General features: G+C 43.1%; 1 pseudogene; it reads right to left on the bottom strand.

Annotated features, from left to right (window-relative positions):
- Window positions 1–2,733: 2,733 nt before the first annotated feature.
- Window positions 2,734–14,769, bottom strand: LOC123159015 (uncharacterized; annotated as a pseudogene).
- Window positions 14,770–15,754: the final 985 nt, after the last annotated feature.

The raw sequence follows: 15,754 nt of genomic DNA on the forward strand, positions 1-15,754 counted from the left end.
ACCCCCAGTGCGCTGGGTTCGGCCTGGAATCGCCTGGCCAAAAAATGGGCCGGGCCGGCGAATTTCGTTGTCCTGGGGGCGCGACTGGGTGTTTTTTCGGCGCCGGCACGAAAAACTCGCCCTGGTGGGCTTGTTGGGGATGCGAGTGGAGATGCTCTAATAACCCATGAAGACCCTTGGGAGCCAAGTTCCTCTTCTGGAGTGTCAAATTGTACAACAACCCGTGTACGACCACCACAACGAGCAACAAGTACCACCGACCAGAGGCCATGATTTTTGCAAAGTCCCTAATGACCCCAAATGCCAAGACCGGACTGAAAAGTACCCCGACAACCTGTGTGCCACTACTATAGAGAAGACCGCCCATGGACGTCAAGTTCCTCGCCGCGGCAACATCTACAGAATATGTACGACTATGAAAAGTGCACCACCACTTCCCACAACGACCCGTGAACATCTACTTCCATTGATGACTCGGTCTTCCTCGAACGCACCTCCGAAGGTATAACGTCGAGACGGCCGCCAGTGGACGAACGCTTGTGATGTATGAGATGCACCTCTTGTTTGCACCCTATGCGATTTGTCACTTGCACATCCCTCGTTTTGCACCGCCGTCGACACATGGGGACTTGATAATCGGGATCACCCCACCATCTTACACACTCACGTCGTCCTTCTTTTGCGCAGGTATCTCAAAGAGTTGTCGGATCATCGGAATGTTGCTATGGCACCATTTTCGTTATCGACACCATGGCACCCCTTTCTTTTCGACATGGCAATAAATGCTCTATATCATCGTTCATGTCAACATTTTCATACAATTTGCATCAACTTGAAAATGTCATCCTCATACATATAATAACTCACAAACCGTGCATCGTAATAAATCATGTCATAGATGTAAAATACTTAGAATTTCATGTAGTTTCAAAATATGCAACTTTCATCCATGATAGAAATGTTCAATATTGTTGTTTGCATTCATTTGCATAAAATATTAAAATGGTTTATTTCATAACTAAATAATCGTAGCTTAACATGGTGCACTTTATTTTGCTGTTTAACAACTTTAAAATTGTGTTTTAGGCAGAATAGCAAATTAAAAAATAACATGTGGGGATTTTTTGGAATTGTTATTTGTTGTTTCCAGCCTCATTTAAACTTGCCTAAATATATTGTTTACATATGCTTCACCTCTTGCCATGTTTAACAACATTTAATCTTGTCATATACATAAACGGGAGTGAACTAAATATTTTGGTGTGAAGTTTCGTCAATATGCAACTCATTGCATATTGAGCTTCACTTAATTTATAGTAGTTGGTTGTTGCATTTTGCGATCTCATGCCTCTTTAAACCGAACATGCATCATACTAGGTTGTGCATCATGCCATGGTTATGCTTTTTTGTTTACCACGTTGTTTTCTCTTCTTTTCGGTTGTGCTTCTTCTCGATAGATTCTGGAAATGTTGTGAGTGCGTGGATTCCATTCATCTGTTGCTGTTGTCTAATGAGTTGTGCACAAGTGATGCAATTTCATGTTATTCAAGTTGTGATTTGATATAACTATGAAGTACATGTTATCTCTGATATGTTTCGGTTTAATTTTGACTGAGTAAATTCACAGCTATCTCATAAGTTTTGTTGCTAGGACTGCTTGGATGATGATTTTATTCCTCTATTTCATTACATAATAGTATGCCTTCTGATGGCTTGTGTTTGTTGGTTGATTTTCACAACTAGAGCTATTAGGAACCTATGCATTGGAGGAATTAATTCATCAATTTAAAAGAAGGAAGTAGACAAAGAGTTTTTCAAATATTGGGATGATCGAAGGTGTTAATTTCTTCAGTGATCAAACTTCTGTAAACATCGTCTTTGAGAAGCCCAAATGGGAAATATTCTAGGGGCCTCAGTATGCAACATTCCTCTTCGGCGTATAGATTGGTGGGATGGGCGAAACCTATATGGGTTAATAAACCATGCATGGTTAATAAAACTTTAACATAAACAACAATTTGCATGCTTGTATGATGTAAAAATATGTTCTTACCACACTTAAATAAACTTATGATTATTTGTGTTGTGGTAGAGACACTTCTCTTCATTAGGGTCATTTACTTGATATCTATTTGTGAAGTGAAGTGTATTATGCCAATGAGATATTGTACACATTCATTCTTTTTGAGTCATTTTGAAGAAAGTTATTACTAACTAACTCATCAAATTCAATTAAAAGGTTTCTGTGAAGGCCATGTTTTTGTGAGTATTTTTCTCAAGCGAAGGATAATTTGTTGGCACAAGGCGAATCCGTCCCTGCCCAACCCTAAATATATATGAGTCCGGCCCCACATGGAACGTGTGGAGAAGAATATGTCATGGAGAGGATAAGGTTGAGAGAGATTGCGGTGGGCGGGCCCCACAGTGAACGCGTGTCGAGCGGAGAAAGAGGTGTATGGGAGGAAAAGATTAGTTAGTTGAGGGTTTAGGGATTTCCATCTTTGAGATGTTCTAAAGAAGGAAAGTGTATGCATTATCATCCCCTAAATTTTAAATTTATGTGTCTTTTTAAAGGAAATTATGTGGTGAGTATTCTTCTCAAGCGAAGGATAATCACCTCGTAAAGAAACGGCCCAAGCCGCCCATAGACTTGGTGCAGCAGTACCTACCCACCGCAATATATAGAAGTCTGGCTCGTGGGTCGATTCCCCTTTCCCCATTTCGGTACCCATCTCAGACAGGCAGAATTTTCCGCATCATAATCTTGGCGTTTGGCGATATCTCCCTCCTCCAACCCCCACCATTGTTGATGTTGGAGGCACCGCCCGCAGAGACGATCGAGGCCGCCGAGGTCGATAGAACATCAGCCTCCTTGGCCACGGAATGAATGAGAACCCTCCGACATAGGGGGTGCTGTCGTCGCGCCAGGGGCATCCCATGAGATAAAAACACGCCGTGGATCGACAACCTGCCCACGAACGCGGGCAAGGACGACCTCATTTCAACCTTCACTCCGCGTAATGCACTTGACTGCATCCTGAGGCATGGCGACTCCTGTAGGTATGCATTCGTCCTCTTTCGCTCCCTCGCCCAGTCATAGGCTGCCCTCCAAGATCTCCGCAGGTCCAATGTCAAGGGCTCCTTCATCCAGATCAAGTTTTTGCGGCCAGTAATATCTCCACTTCCTTCTCGACTGCCCAGATAAGCTCCAACTTTGTATCCCTATTGTGATCTAGGAGCAAGTTGTCACCTTACAATTAGACTTTTCGGGTAATTACGGTTTTGGTGCTTGTTATTTGGCCTGACGCATGAGAAGGAGAGTTATCATCCCGTGGTCTCGCTCTTTTATGCGGTTTCAACTATGCCGGATGATATATGTTGTAACATAGTCCTAGATTGGTGATTGTTCCTTGTCCTAGGGTGAAATTGTTATGCTGGCATAGTTTAGAGATTTATGCCCCGATGATATTTACTCGTGTAATTTTGGATGTAATTGCTGTGAAATATGGAATAGGTGAAAATCTAGCCCCTATGGTATGGTTTTATTTAAGTTTGAATGGTGTACAAATGCTGAATTATCCATGGTTAGTGGTAGTTGTTTATTTATTGATTCAAATTGCTCCATTCATGAGCTGTTGTTGTGTGGTTGTGCACAAGTCGTGCAATTTGATGTTATTCAGGCTATGCTTTGATATATCTATGAAGTGCATGCTATCTCTTATATGTTTCACTTTAATTTAGACCGAGTACATTCATATCTATCTCATAAGTTTTGTTGTTAGGTCTGCTTGGATGAGGATTTTAGTCTTCTGTTTCATTACATAAATATTATGCCTTCGCCAGTGTTGCTTAGTTTTTACAGCTAGAGCTATTAGGGACCTATGCATTGGAGGATTTAATTCATCTACTTCAAAGAAAGAGGTAGACGAAGAGTTTTAAAGACTCGAAAGATTGAAGGTGTTGATTTCTCTAGTGATCAAACTTCTACAAACTTCGACTTTCAAAAGTTAGAAGATGCCAGTTCTGCCCATAAAACCCTGAATGGGATATAATTTGGAGGGGGGGGGGTTCTCATGATGCAACATTCCTTTTCGGCGTATAGTTTAGTGGGACGGGCGAAATCCATACGGGTTAATGAACCATGCATGCTTAATAAAAAATTCACATAAACACCAATTTGCCTGCTTGTATGATGTAAAACATGTTGTTACCACACTTTTCATAAACTGTTGATTATTTGTGTTGTGGTAGAGACACTTTCTTTCATTAGGGTCATTAACTTTATATCCATTTGTGGTTGTGAAGTATATTATGCCGATGATATATTGTGCATTCTTTCTTTTCGAGACGTTTTTAAGAAAGAAAGTTATTACTAACCAACTCGTTGAATTCAATTAAAATGTGTCTACGAAGGCCATGTTTTTGCAAGTATTTTTGTCAAGCGAAGGATAATACGATGCGAGCTGCCTACGCACAAGGCGAAGCCGTCCCTTCCCCACACAAAATATATATGAGTCCGGCCCCACAGGGAATGTGTGGAGCAGAATATGTGGTGGAGATGATAAGGTTGTGGTGGGTGGGCCCCATAGTGAACGCGTGTCGAGCGGAGGAGGAGGTGTACGGGAGGAAAAGATTAGTTGGTTGAAAAAAGGGTTTTAAAGAAGGAAAGTGTATGTGTTATCATTGGCTAAATTTAAATTGATGTGTCTATATAAAGTCGACTATATGGTGAGTATTTTTTCAAGCGGAGGATAATCACGTCGTATAGAAATGGCTCAGCCGCCCATAGACTAGGCGCAACCATACCTACCCTACCCGCAATATATACGTGTCTGGCGCGTGGGCCAGTTCCCCTTTCCTCGTTTCGGCTCCCGTATCGGATAACAAAAATTTCTCACATCCTAATCTAGGAATTTGGTGATCTCTCCTTCCTCAAACCCCCACCGCCGTTGATGTCGGAGCCACTGCCCGCAAATGGGGCGGAGGCCGCCGAAGCCGATAGACCATCAGCCTCCACTAGAAAAAACACTTCCGTGATGATACGTGTTTGTCACAATAGGTCATGTTTTCTGTCATGCATGTACATCCATGACGATTTTCTGACAGAATCCAGATAGTCATACATGTGTTGTCATAGAAGTGTTCCATGACAATACTTAAATTATCATCACGGAAGTGTCCACTTCCATGAGGATAAATGGCGCGTCATGGAAGTGTTTTCGTCAAGGGTAACCGACACGCGGCATCCACCGTAACAGGTCGCTGTTAATCAGTCGAGTGGCGGCGTTGGATCCGATAATCCGTTACTAGCCCGGACCAATGGCGATTTTCCACGTGTAAAATTTTCTCGCCAATGGAACCACATTTTTGCTCTAAGTTACAACAAGTGTCATCCATCCAATGGATGAGACGTCCCTATGAAATGTTGACACGTTGAATGGCCCGATAGTGGCCCGTTTACATAAAAAGGTGCTGCTACATATTAACGGATAGGCCCATTAACGACCCGCTTGCACACGGCCCAATTATGGCATGGTGTGTTTCCGGCCCGTTTAAGGTCCTGCTACATTTGGGCCCATTTGTTGCCCGACGGTACTCTCAGCCCATAAACGACCCATGCTGGAATTGGGCCATTTTCGGCGAGGTCTAACTTCTGGCCTGTTAGCGGCCCACTGTAGGTTTGGGCCACTTCCAGCCTGATGTGATTTTTGGCCATTTAAAGGCCGGTGTAATACATGGGCCATATGTGGCCTGACCTGACATCCGACCTATTAGCAATCCATATTCTCGATGACACAAATCCAGCCCACCTGCACTTTCAGCCTATTAATGGCCCGTGTAGTAGGTCGGTGCATTTATGACATGTGTTGACTTTCATCCTGTTAACGGCCTGCCATGTTGACTTTTATGCTGAACTGGTTGAACTTATTGGTTTATCTGCCAAACTTTCTTGGTCTGCCAGACCAGGAAAGAGATTATGGTATATTCATGATTTACACTAATTGAGCTAGGGGAGGGGTGTATTTGGAAGACTTTTAAGATGAAGTTGTTGAAGTTATAGGTTCCTCTTCCAACTTTGTTGGTCTATAATAACGAGGAAAGAGATCATGGTAGATTCGGGTTTAAACAAATAGCGTTGGGGGTATTTTAGAAGAACTTTAAGTTGAACTGGTGGAAGTTATAGGTTCCTCTGCCAAACTTTTTTGGCCTTTAAGAATAAGGAAAGAGATCATGGCACATTCATGCTTTAAACTAATAGCATTTGTGTGGGGGTTATTTTAGAATACTTTTAAGATAAACAGGTTGAAGTTGTAGTTTCCTCCACCAAACTTTGTGGGTCTACAAGAACCAGGAAATAGATTATGATAGTCATGTTTTAAATTAATTGTGTTGGGTGGGGGGTATTTTAGACGACTTTCGTGCTGATTTGGTTGAAGTTATAGGTTTGTCTGCCAACTTTCCTGGTCTGCAAGATTCAGGGAAACTATTACGATATATTCATGTTTTAAAGTAACAAAGCTTAGGGGGGAGGGGATTATTTTAGAAGACTTTTAAGTTGAATTGGTTGAAGTTATAGGTTCCTCTACCAAAGGTTGTTGGTCTACAATAACTAGGAAAGAGATTATGGTATATTCGTCTTTAAACTAATAGTGTTGGGAGTATTTTAGAAGACTTTTAAGCTGAACGGGTGGAAGTTATAGGTTCCACTGCCAAACATTGTTGGCCTTTAAGAACAAGGAAAGAGATCATGGAAAATTCATGTTTTAAACTAATAGCGCTCGGGTGGGGTTATTTTAGAAGACTTTTAAGCTAAACAGGTTAAAGTTGTAGGTTCCTCTGCCAAGCTTTGTGGGTCTACAAGAACCAGGAAATAGATTATGGTAGTCATATTGCTGGGTGGTGGGGGGGGGGTATTTTAGATGACTTTTATGCAGAGCTGGTTGAAGTTATAGGTTTCTCTACCAAAATTTGTGGGAATGCAAGAACCATGAAAGAGATAACGATATATTCACTTTTAAATCTAATAGCATTGGGGGTGTATTTTAGAAGACTTTTAAGTTCAACTTGGTAAAGTTATAGGTTCTTTTGCAAACTTTGTTGGTATGTAATAACCAGGAAAGAGATTATGGTAGATTCATGTTTGAACTAATAGCATTGGGAGTATTTTAGAAGACTTTTAAACTCAAGGAGTTGAAGTTATAGATTTCTCTGCCAAACTTTCTTGGTCTGCAAGAACGAGGGAAAATATTACAATATATTCATATTTTAAACTAATAAAGCTTAGGGGGAGGGGATTATTTTAGAAGACCTTTAAGTTGAATGTGTTGACATTATAGGTTCCTCTACCAAACATTGTTGGTCTACAATAACTAGGAAAGAGACTATGGTTGATTCGTCTTTAAACTAATAGCGTTGGGCGGTATTTCATAAGCCTTTTAAGCTGAACTAGTGGAAGATATAGGCTCCACTGCCAAACATTCTTGTCCTTTAAGAACAAGGAAAGAGATCATGGCAAATTCATGTTTTAAACTAATAGCGCTAGTGTGGGGTTATTTTAGAAGACTTTTAAGCTGAACATGTTGAAGTTGTAGGTTCCTCTGCCAAACTTTGTTGATCTACAAGAACCAGGAAATAGAATATGGTAGTCATATATTAAACTAATTGTGTTGGGTGGGGGAGGGGTATCTTAGACGACTTTTATGCAGAGTTATTTGAAGTTATAGGTTTCTATGCCAAACTTTGTGGGCATGCAAGAACCATGAAGGAGATTACGGTATATTTAGTTTTCAAACTAATAGTGTTTGGGGCATATTTTAGAAGACTTTTAAGTTCAACTGGTTGAAGTTATAGGTTCTTCTGCCAAAATTTGTTGGTATCTGATAACCAGGAAAGAGATTATGCTAGATTCATGTTTGAACTATTAGCACTAGGGAGTATTTTAAAAGACTTTTAAACAGAACATGTTGAATTTATAGGTTTCTCTGCCAAACTTTGTTGGGCTGCAAAACAAGGAAAGATATCATGGTAGATTCATATTTTGAAACTATAGCGCTTGGGTCGGCATTATTTTAGAAGGCTTTTATGCTGAACTTGTTAAAGTTGCAGATTCCTTTGCCAAACTTTTTGGTATGCAAGAATGTGGAAAGATATTTATGGTAGAGAATGTTTAAGCTAATAGCGCTTGGCTATTTTATAAGACTTTCAAGCTGAACCATGCATGCTTAATAAAACATTATCATAAACAACAATTTTCCTGCTTGTATGGTGTAAAAAAATGGTTACCACACTTACATAAACTTATGATTATTTGTGTTGTGGTTGAGACACTTCTTTCATTAGGATCACTAACTTTATATCCATTTATGGCAGTGACTTATATCATGCTAATGAGATAGTGTATGCATTCTTTCTTTTTTGAGATGTTTTTAAGAGAGAAAGTTATTACTAACCAACTCGTTGAATTCAATTAAAATGTGTCTGCGATGGCCATATTTTTGCGAGTATTTTTATCAAGCGGAGGATAATCTGGTGCGAGCCGCCTACACAAAAGGCAAAGCCGTCCTTGCCTCGCCTGAAATATATATGAGTCTGGCCTCACAGGGAATGTGTGGAGAAGAATATGTGGTGGGGAGGATAAGGTTGCGGCTAGCCGAACCCCAACATTAACACGTGTCGAGCGGAGGAGGAGGTGTATGGGAGGAAAAGATTAGTTGGTTGAAAAAAAGGGTTTTCCATCTTTGAGACATTCTAAAGAAGTAAAGTGTATGCGTTATCATCGGCTAAATCTAAATTGATGTGTCTATATAAAGTCCATTATTTTGTGAGTAGTTTTCTCAAGGGGAGGATAATCACCTCGTATAGAAACAGCTCGAGCCGCCCATAGACTAGGCGCAACCGTACCTACCCCACCCGCAATATATACGAGTCTGGCTCGTGAACGGGTTCCCATTTCTCCGTTTCGGCCCCCATCTCGGACAGCCAAAATTATGCACATGCTAATCTAGGCATTCGTCGATCTATCCTTCCTCCAACCCCCACCATCGCCGATGTTGGAGCCACCGCTTACAAAGGGGCGGAGGCCGCCGAAGCCGATAGACCATCAGCCTCCACTACAAAAAAAACACTTCCATGATGATACGCGTTTGTCACAGTAGGTCACATTTTCTGTCATGCGTGTACATCTGTGATGATTTTCTGACAGAATCCAGATAGTCATACATGTGCTGTTGTAGAAGTGTTCCATGACAATACTCAAATTATCATCATGGAAGTGTCCACTTCCATGACGATAAATGACACGTCATGGAAGTGTTTTTGTCAAGGGTAATCGACACGTGGCATCCACCGTAACGGGTCGCTGTTAAGCTATCGGGTGGCGGCATTACATTCGATAATCCGTTAACAACCCGGACCAATGGCAATTTTCCATGTGTGAAATTCTCATTCGCCAACGGAACCACGTGTTGGCTCTGAGTTGTGACAAGTGTCATCCATCCAATGGATGAGACGAGCCTATGAAATGTTGACATGTGGCACGAGCCCAACAGTGGCCCGGTTATATAAAAAGGCCAGCCCATTCAGAGTAAGTAGGCAAACCCATTAACTGTCTGCTTGCACATAGCCCATTTACAGGTACGGCCTGTAAGAATAGTGTAAATTCGGCCCGTCACCGGCATGTTGTGGATTTCTCATCATTGCAGCCTATGTTCACTTCTGGCTCGTTAATAGTCCGCTATGTATTTGGGCCCAACTATGGCCTGGTGTGTTTTTGGCCTGTTTAAGGTCCTGCTACATTTGGGCCCATTTGGTGTCAGATGATACTTTCAGCCATAAACGACCCATGTTGGAATTGGGCCATTTTCAGCCAGGTCCGATTTTCGGGCTGTTAGCGGCCCACTGTAGAGTTGGGCCACTTCCAGCTCGATGTGATTTTCGGCCAATTAATGGTCAGCAGAACGCATGGCCATATGTGGCCTGACGTGACATTTGGCCTATTAACGACCCATACTCTCGATGACTTAAATCCAGCCCGCCCGCACTTTTGGCCTGTTAAAGGCCCGTGTAGTAGGTCAGCGCATTTATGGCTCGTGCTAACTTTCGTCCTGTTAACGACCCACCATCTAAATGGGTCACCATGGGCATATGCTTTGGGTGTCTCTCTTCAGGAGCAGCCTGCACTTGGTTGGGTGGTGACATCGCTGAGAGGCCAAGCGGTTGTCTACCACCTTTGAAGTGGTGACTTATACTGCAATGTGCACCGATGCTAGCACCACCTTCAATATCTTGATATGGTACTTAACATCATCATCTACTTCCATTCGGTGTAGTTGGGGGGGGGGTCGAAAAGTTTTATGTTTTCAAATGCAACCTCATTTTTCTCCTATTTGTGTTGTTTCCCATGTTTGAAACTAAAGGGATAAAGAGCTATAGAAATATATGAAATTTAGCTCCAGTAAATGATAACAAGTCGAGTAGTCATTTAGTTTCTTTTTCATGTGCTTTCACAAGGCACTGTTGACTTATTCACTTTCTTTTTATATCTTTTTGATCTGTTTGGCAACTAGCACAACATCTTGGGTTGAAGTGGTTGAGTTCTACTTGTAGTCGCAAGAAATTGTTGAATAATAGTAGACCGATTATGTGATTCAATTGTATCTTTCTGCATATCAATAATGGTCTAGGCCATTTATTATTTGATCCTATGATTGTGTTGATGGCTTAGTTTTTATGTTTTTAGAAAGGCACAAATAGTATAAAATCTATCTAATTAAAGTTCAATCACTTCACATATGCACATGCTTATTTGCTGCTAATGGTATGCATTACCGTATTATTTCACTTGCCTAATAAAAAACAGGAGCAACCTCATGCCTTACTACTCTCTAGTCTCCATCCACCTATGGAAAATCCATGCTCCAGGTACACAATTGTTTGAATACAAATATGGAATTTTTAGACCAAATCATGTCATACAATATAATCCAGGGACCACCATAGTATTTTTTATTTAGAGAAAACACTTAATAGGTGAGGATTTAGAAGAAGCAATTGATAGATAGGACGAACCTTGCATACCTATAAAGAAATCCTTCTTGTGGGTCCCAGTTTTCCTTTTTTTGTGTAATACTGTCTATTTTACACATGTTTCTGAATTAGTATACACTATTTTTATAAGCCAAGAAAAAGGCATCCAAGAGGTCTTGATATTTATGGGAAACATTATGATTAGTGACTGGTATATTATATAGTTCATGTATGTGTTTATGGTTGTGGTGCAAGCTACATTTTAGACTAAGAGGAGCAGGCTTTGGAGCATGTTACCTTTGGTATTTGATAAAAAATGATTCAGAGTTGAGTAACCTACAGATGGTCTTCCAAAACACATCTTCTTATAAAATATATGTATTTACTGAAGTCTTCAAGATTTTCATTTCATAGTTGGAGTTCGCCACATAAAATCATATACATCTTAGTTCTTAACACTACAAATCTAACCTCAAAATGAGAACCATGAATGCTTAATATTTTTTGTATATGAAAAATACATCCTACCGCTGGGTGTAGTTACACCCATGTCGCATATATATGTATATAGTTTTGTGGCCTCCAGGCTTATGTGTTGGTAAAAAAAACATTCAATCGGTAAATATAATGATTTTGTTTGTGTTATATAGGTGATTTATAAGCTTGATCCATCGGAGCTTCTGAAACTGTGAGAGATTTTGAATCCCCACAAGAAGCCCACGAGTGTGGCAAGTATCACATGCCACTTTGACATTCAATGTCTGTTTTAGGACTTGTCAACTTGGGGATGACATGTGTTAGGAATAAGCAACTTGTATTCCCATGAGGCCATAGGCCGATATATATACATGTACAGGTGTGTAACATATGCAGGAAACCCCTTATACAACGGGATTAATACAAAGGAGTACATGACCTATATTATAACTCTAACACCCCCCCCTCAAACTCATGGTGGAGGAACAACACTGAGTTTGGAGAGATAAAAGCCATGTTGCGCTCTAGTCTGGGCCTTCGTCAGGAAATCCGCCAACTGTAACTCGGAAGGCACATACTGAAGAGCAATAACCTGATCCTGCACAGCAGCGCGCACATAGAAAGCATCAACACCAATATGCTTGGTGAGCTCATGCTTCACAGGATCGCGTGCAATACTAATAGCACCTGTACTGTCAGATAAGAGCATAGTCGGTGTAGTGACGGAAACACCAAAATCCTGAAGTAACCACCGTAACCAAGTCACCTCTGCCGTCAAAAGAGCCATAGCTCGCAACTCAGCCTCAGCACTCGAACGGGAAACTGCAATCTGTTTCTTCGTCTTCCAGGCAATGAGAGAACCGCCAAGAAAAACACAGTAAGCAGAAAGTGAACGGCGATCAGAAGGATCACTAGCCCACGTAGCATCCGCATAGGCCTGAAGCTGTAAAGAACTGGAGCTAGGAAAGAAGAGACGGTGAGAGATCGTGCCCCGAAGATATCGGAGAACACGAAGGAGATGACTATAATGAACCGATGTGGGAGCAGAGAAAAACTGACTCAGAATATGAACCGGATAAGAGATGTCTGGATGAGTGACAGCTAGATAGACAAGACTGCCAACGAGATGACGATAACGTGTCGGGTCAGGGAGAGGATCACCATTAGTAGCACGGAGGTGAACATTGAGCTCCATAGGAGTCTCAACAGTGCGCTCGTCAGAAAGAGCAGCACGAGCAAGAAGATCCTGGATATACTTTTCCTGGGATATAAAAAAGCCATCAGAGGTAGAAGAGACTTCAATCCCAAGAAAGTAGCGAAGAGGTCCAAGATCAGACATAAGAAACTGCTCACTAAGACGGGCCTTGACAAAGGCAATATACTCAGGGTCATCCCCAGTGATGACCATATCATCAACATAGAGAAGAAGAAGAGTCCGGCCATGAGGAGAAAGGTGAATAAACAATGCGGGATCATGAGCACTTGCGGAAAAACCAGCAGTAGTGACCACAGAAGCAAAACGCTCAAACCAGGCGCGAGGGGCTTGCTTAAGGCCATAGAGAGAGCGACGAAGACGACACACCATGCCATCAGGAACAGAATACCCAGGTGGTGGCTGCATGTACACTTCCTCATGCAGCTCACCATTAAGAAAGGCATTCTTAACATCAAGCTGAGATATAGTCCAGTGGCGTGCAGAGGCAACAGCAAGAAGTGTACGAATAGTGGTCATATGGGCCACAGGAGCAAAAGTCTCGTCATAATCACGACCATGCTCCTGCTGAAAACCACGAGCCACGAGACGAGCTTTGTGACGCTCAAGAGAACCATCGGAGCAAGTCTTAACCTTGTAGACCCACTTACAAGTGATGGGACGGACTCCGGGAGGAAGAGAAACAAGATCCCAGGTACCAGTGCGTTCAAGAGCAGCAATCTCCTCTGCCATTGCAAACTGCCATTCAGGATGAACAACAGCCTGACGGTAAGAAGTCGGCTCAAGAACAGCAGCACCAGCGGAGGGAAATCCAAAGCGATCAATAGGCGGATGAGGACGAGAACGCAAGCCATAAGTAGGCTGAGAGGAAGAGGACGACTCATCCAAGGAAACATCCACAGGTCGTGAACGACGAGTGTAATGCTGAGGAAAAGATGGAACAAGAGAAGGAGGAATCGCCATGGTAGAATCGGGGGGTGGCGACGAAGAAGTCACCGGAGATGAAGGTGTAGAATCCGGTGACATGCTCGGTGAGGAGACCGGGGAAGATGGTGGCCGCGAATCGACGAGGGGTGGAGAAGCAAAGGGAGTGGAGCGAATAGGCACAGGCACGACGGGAGTGATAGGGGAGTCAGGAAAAGTGAGGAAAGAGATATCCTCCACTGAAAAAAATGAGGAAGATGGGCGTGGATAAAAAGGACGAGACTCATCAAAAGTCACATCTCGAGAGATACGCATCCGACGACCGACAGGATCCCAACAACGATAGCCCTTATGCTCATCACTGTAGCCTAAGAAGACACACTCAACAGACTGAGCGGTCAGTTTGGTGCGTTCGCGAGGGGCAAGAAGAACATAGCAAACACAACCAAACAAGCGAAGCATCGAATAATCGGGAGAACGATCAAACAGACGCTCAAAAGGAACACCACCTTGCAAAGCAGCAGATGGCTGAAGGTTGATGAGATAGACGGAAGTGGAGATAGCCTCGATCCAAAAATGAGGCGGAAGAGAGGCGGCGATCATCATAGCACGAGCCGTCTCAAGAAGGTGATGATGCTTGCGCTCAGACACGCCATTCTGAGCATGAGCACCAGGACAAGAGAACTGGGCAAGAGTACCCTGCTCAGCAAGGACACCACGCAACATCTTAGAGATATACTCACCAGCGGAGTCAGCATGAAAAACACGAATGGGTGAAGAGAACTGAGTATGAACCATGGCAGCAAAACGCTTATAAATAGACAACACCTCACTACGGGAAGTCATGAAATAAAGCCATGTGTAACGAGAAAAATCATCAATGAAAATAATATAGTATTTATGACCACCTTTTGAAGCGAAAGGAGCCGGACCCCATACATCAGAATGGACTAAATCGAAAGGACGCTGAGACACTGACTCACTATGGGAATATGGTAACTGTATCTGCTTGCCAAGACGACAACCCTGACACTCTAAAGAGACATCTCCTGAGACAGACCCCAGAAGACCTCGACGAACTAAAGACGATAATAGAGAACCACACAGATGACCAAGTTGATGATGCCACTGCTTGAAGGAACCAGTAACAGAAGCGACAGCAGCGGAGGAACTGGCGATGGTGGTGGCAGCTGAAGGAACATGAAGCCAGTCCAACTCCCAAAGACCCTGAGAATCACGGCGGCGAGGGCCAGCCCCAACTAGAGTGTGCGTGCGACGATCCTGGACAGAACAAGAATCAACATCAAGGATGACACGACAACCAGAATCAGTAAGTTGACCGGCAGAAAACAGATTCATGGTAAGTCGAGGAACATGAGCAACATCAGGAACAGAATAAGAAGGAGTGGAAAGATGGCCTCTACTAGCAACAGAAAGTGGAGTACCATCAGCAGTGAAGACATGAACAGGAGAATCCAGCGAGCGAAGAGAAGGCAAAGCGGAAGAATGAGAAGACATATGAAAAGAAGCTCCAGAATCCAGAACCGATGGGGATGTACCTGACTGTGTAGAGGGCGGGTGCTCAGTGCGGGAAGCATCAGTCACAGAACCAGCAGTACCCGTCGAGGAAGAACCTGAAGCCGCGAGTAGACGCTTAAGTCTCAGAATATCCTACTCAGTCAAAGCAATGGCTGAAGCTGGCGAGGGAGATGACGAAGTCCCTGAGGAGGATGATCGCGCCTTGCGCAGGTGTTTCCGCTTTGTGTAGCACTGGGACTCAATATGACCATCATTGTTGAAGTAGTCACAATGTGAACGGGGCCGACCTGAGCCTCCAGAAGGAGTGGGCAAGAGTGGCGGAGCACTCGAGCGAGAATGGGGCGGTGCAGCAGGTGGAGTGGAAGAAACCCGAGTAGCGAGCACAGAGGGAACCTCCAGCAAACCAGCACCACGTAGGCGAGTCTCCTCAGCACGAATCTCTGAAAGCGCCTCCATGAGAGAAATACGGCCACGAGCAAACAACTGAGCACGCCGGGGCTCAAACTCCTTACGGAGCCGAGACAGGAACTCGTAGACGCGATGAAACTCCAAATCAGCCTGGACAGCCTGGCAGCA

Source organism: Triticum aestivum, chromosome 1D (genome assembly GCF_018294505.1).
Source record: "Triticum aestivum cultivar Chinese Spring chromosome 1D, IWGSC CS RefSeq v2.1, whole genome shotgun sequence".
NCBI lineage: Eukaryota > Viridiplantae > Streptophyta > Magnoliopsida > Poales > Poaceae > Triticum > Triticum aestivum.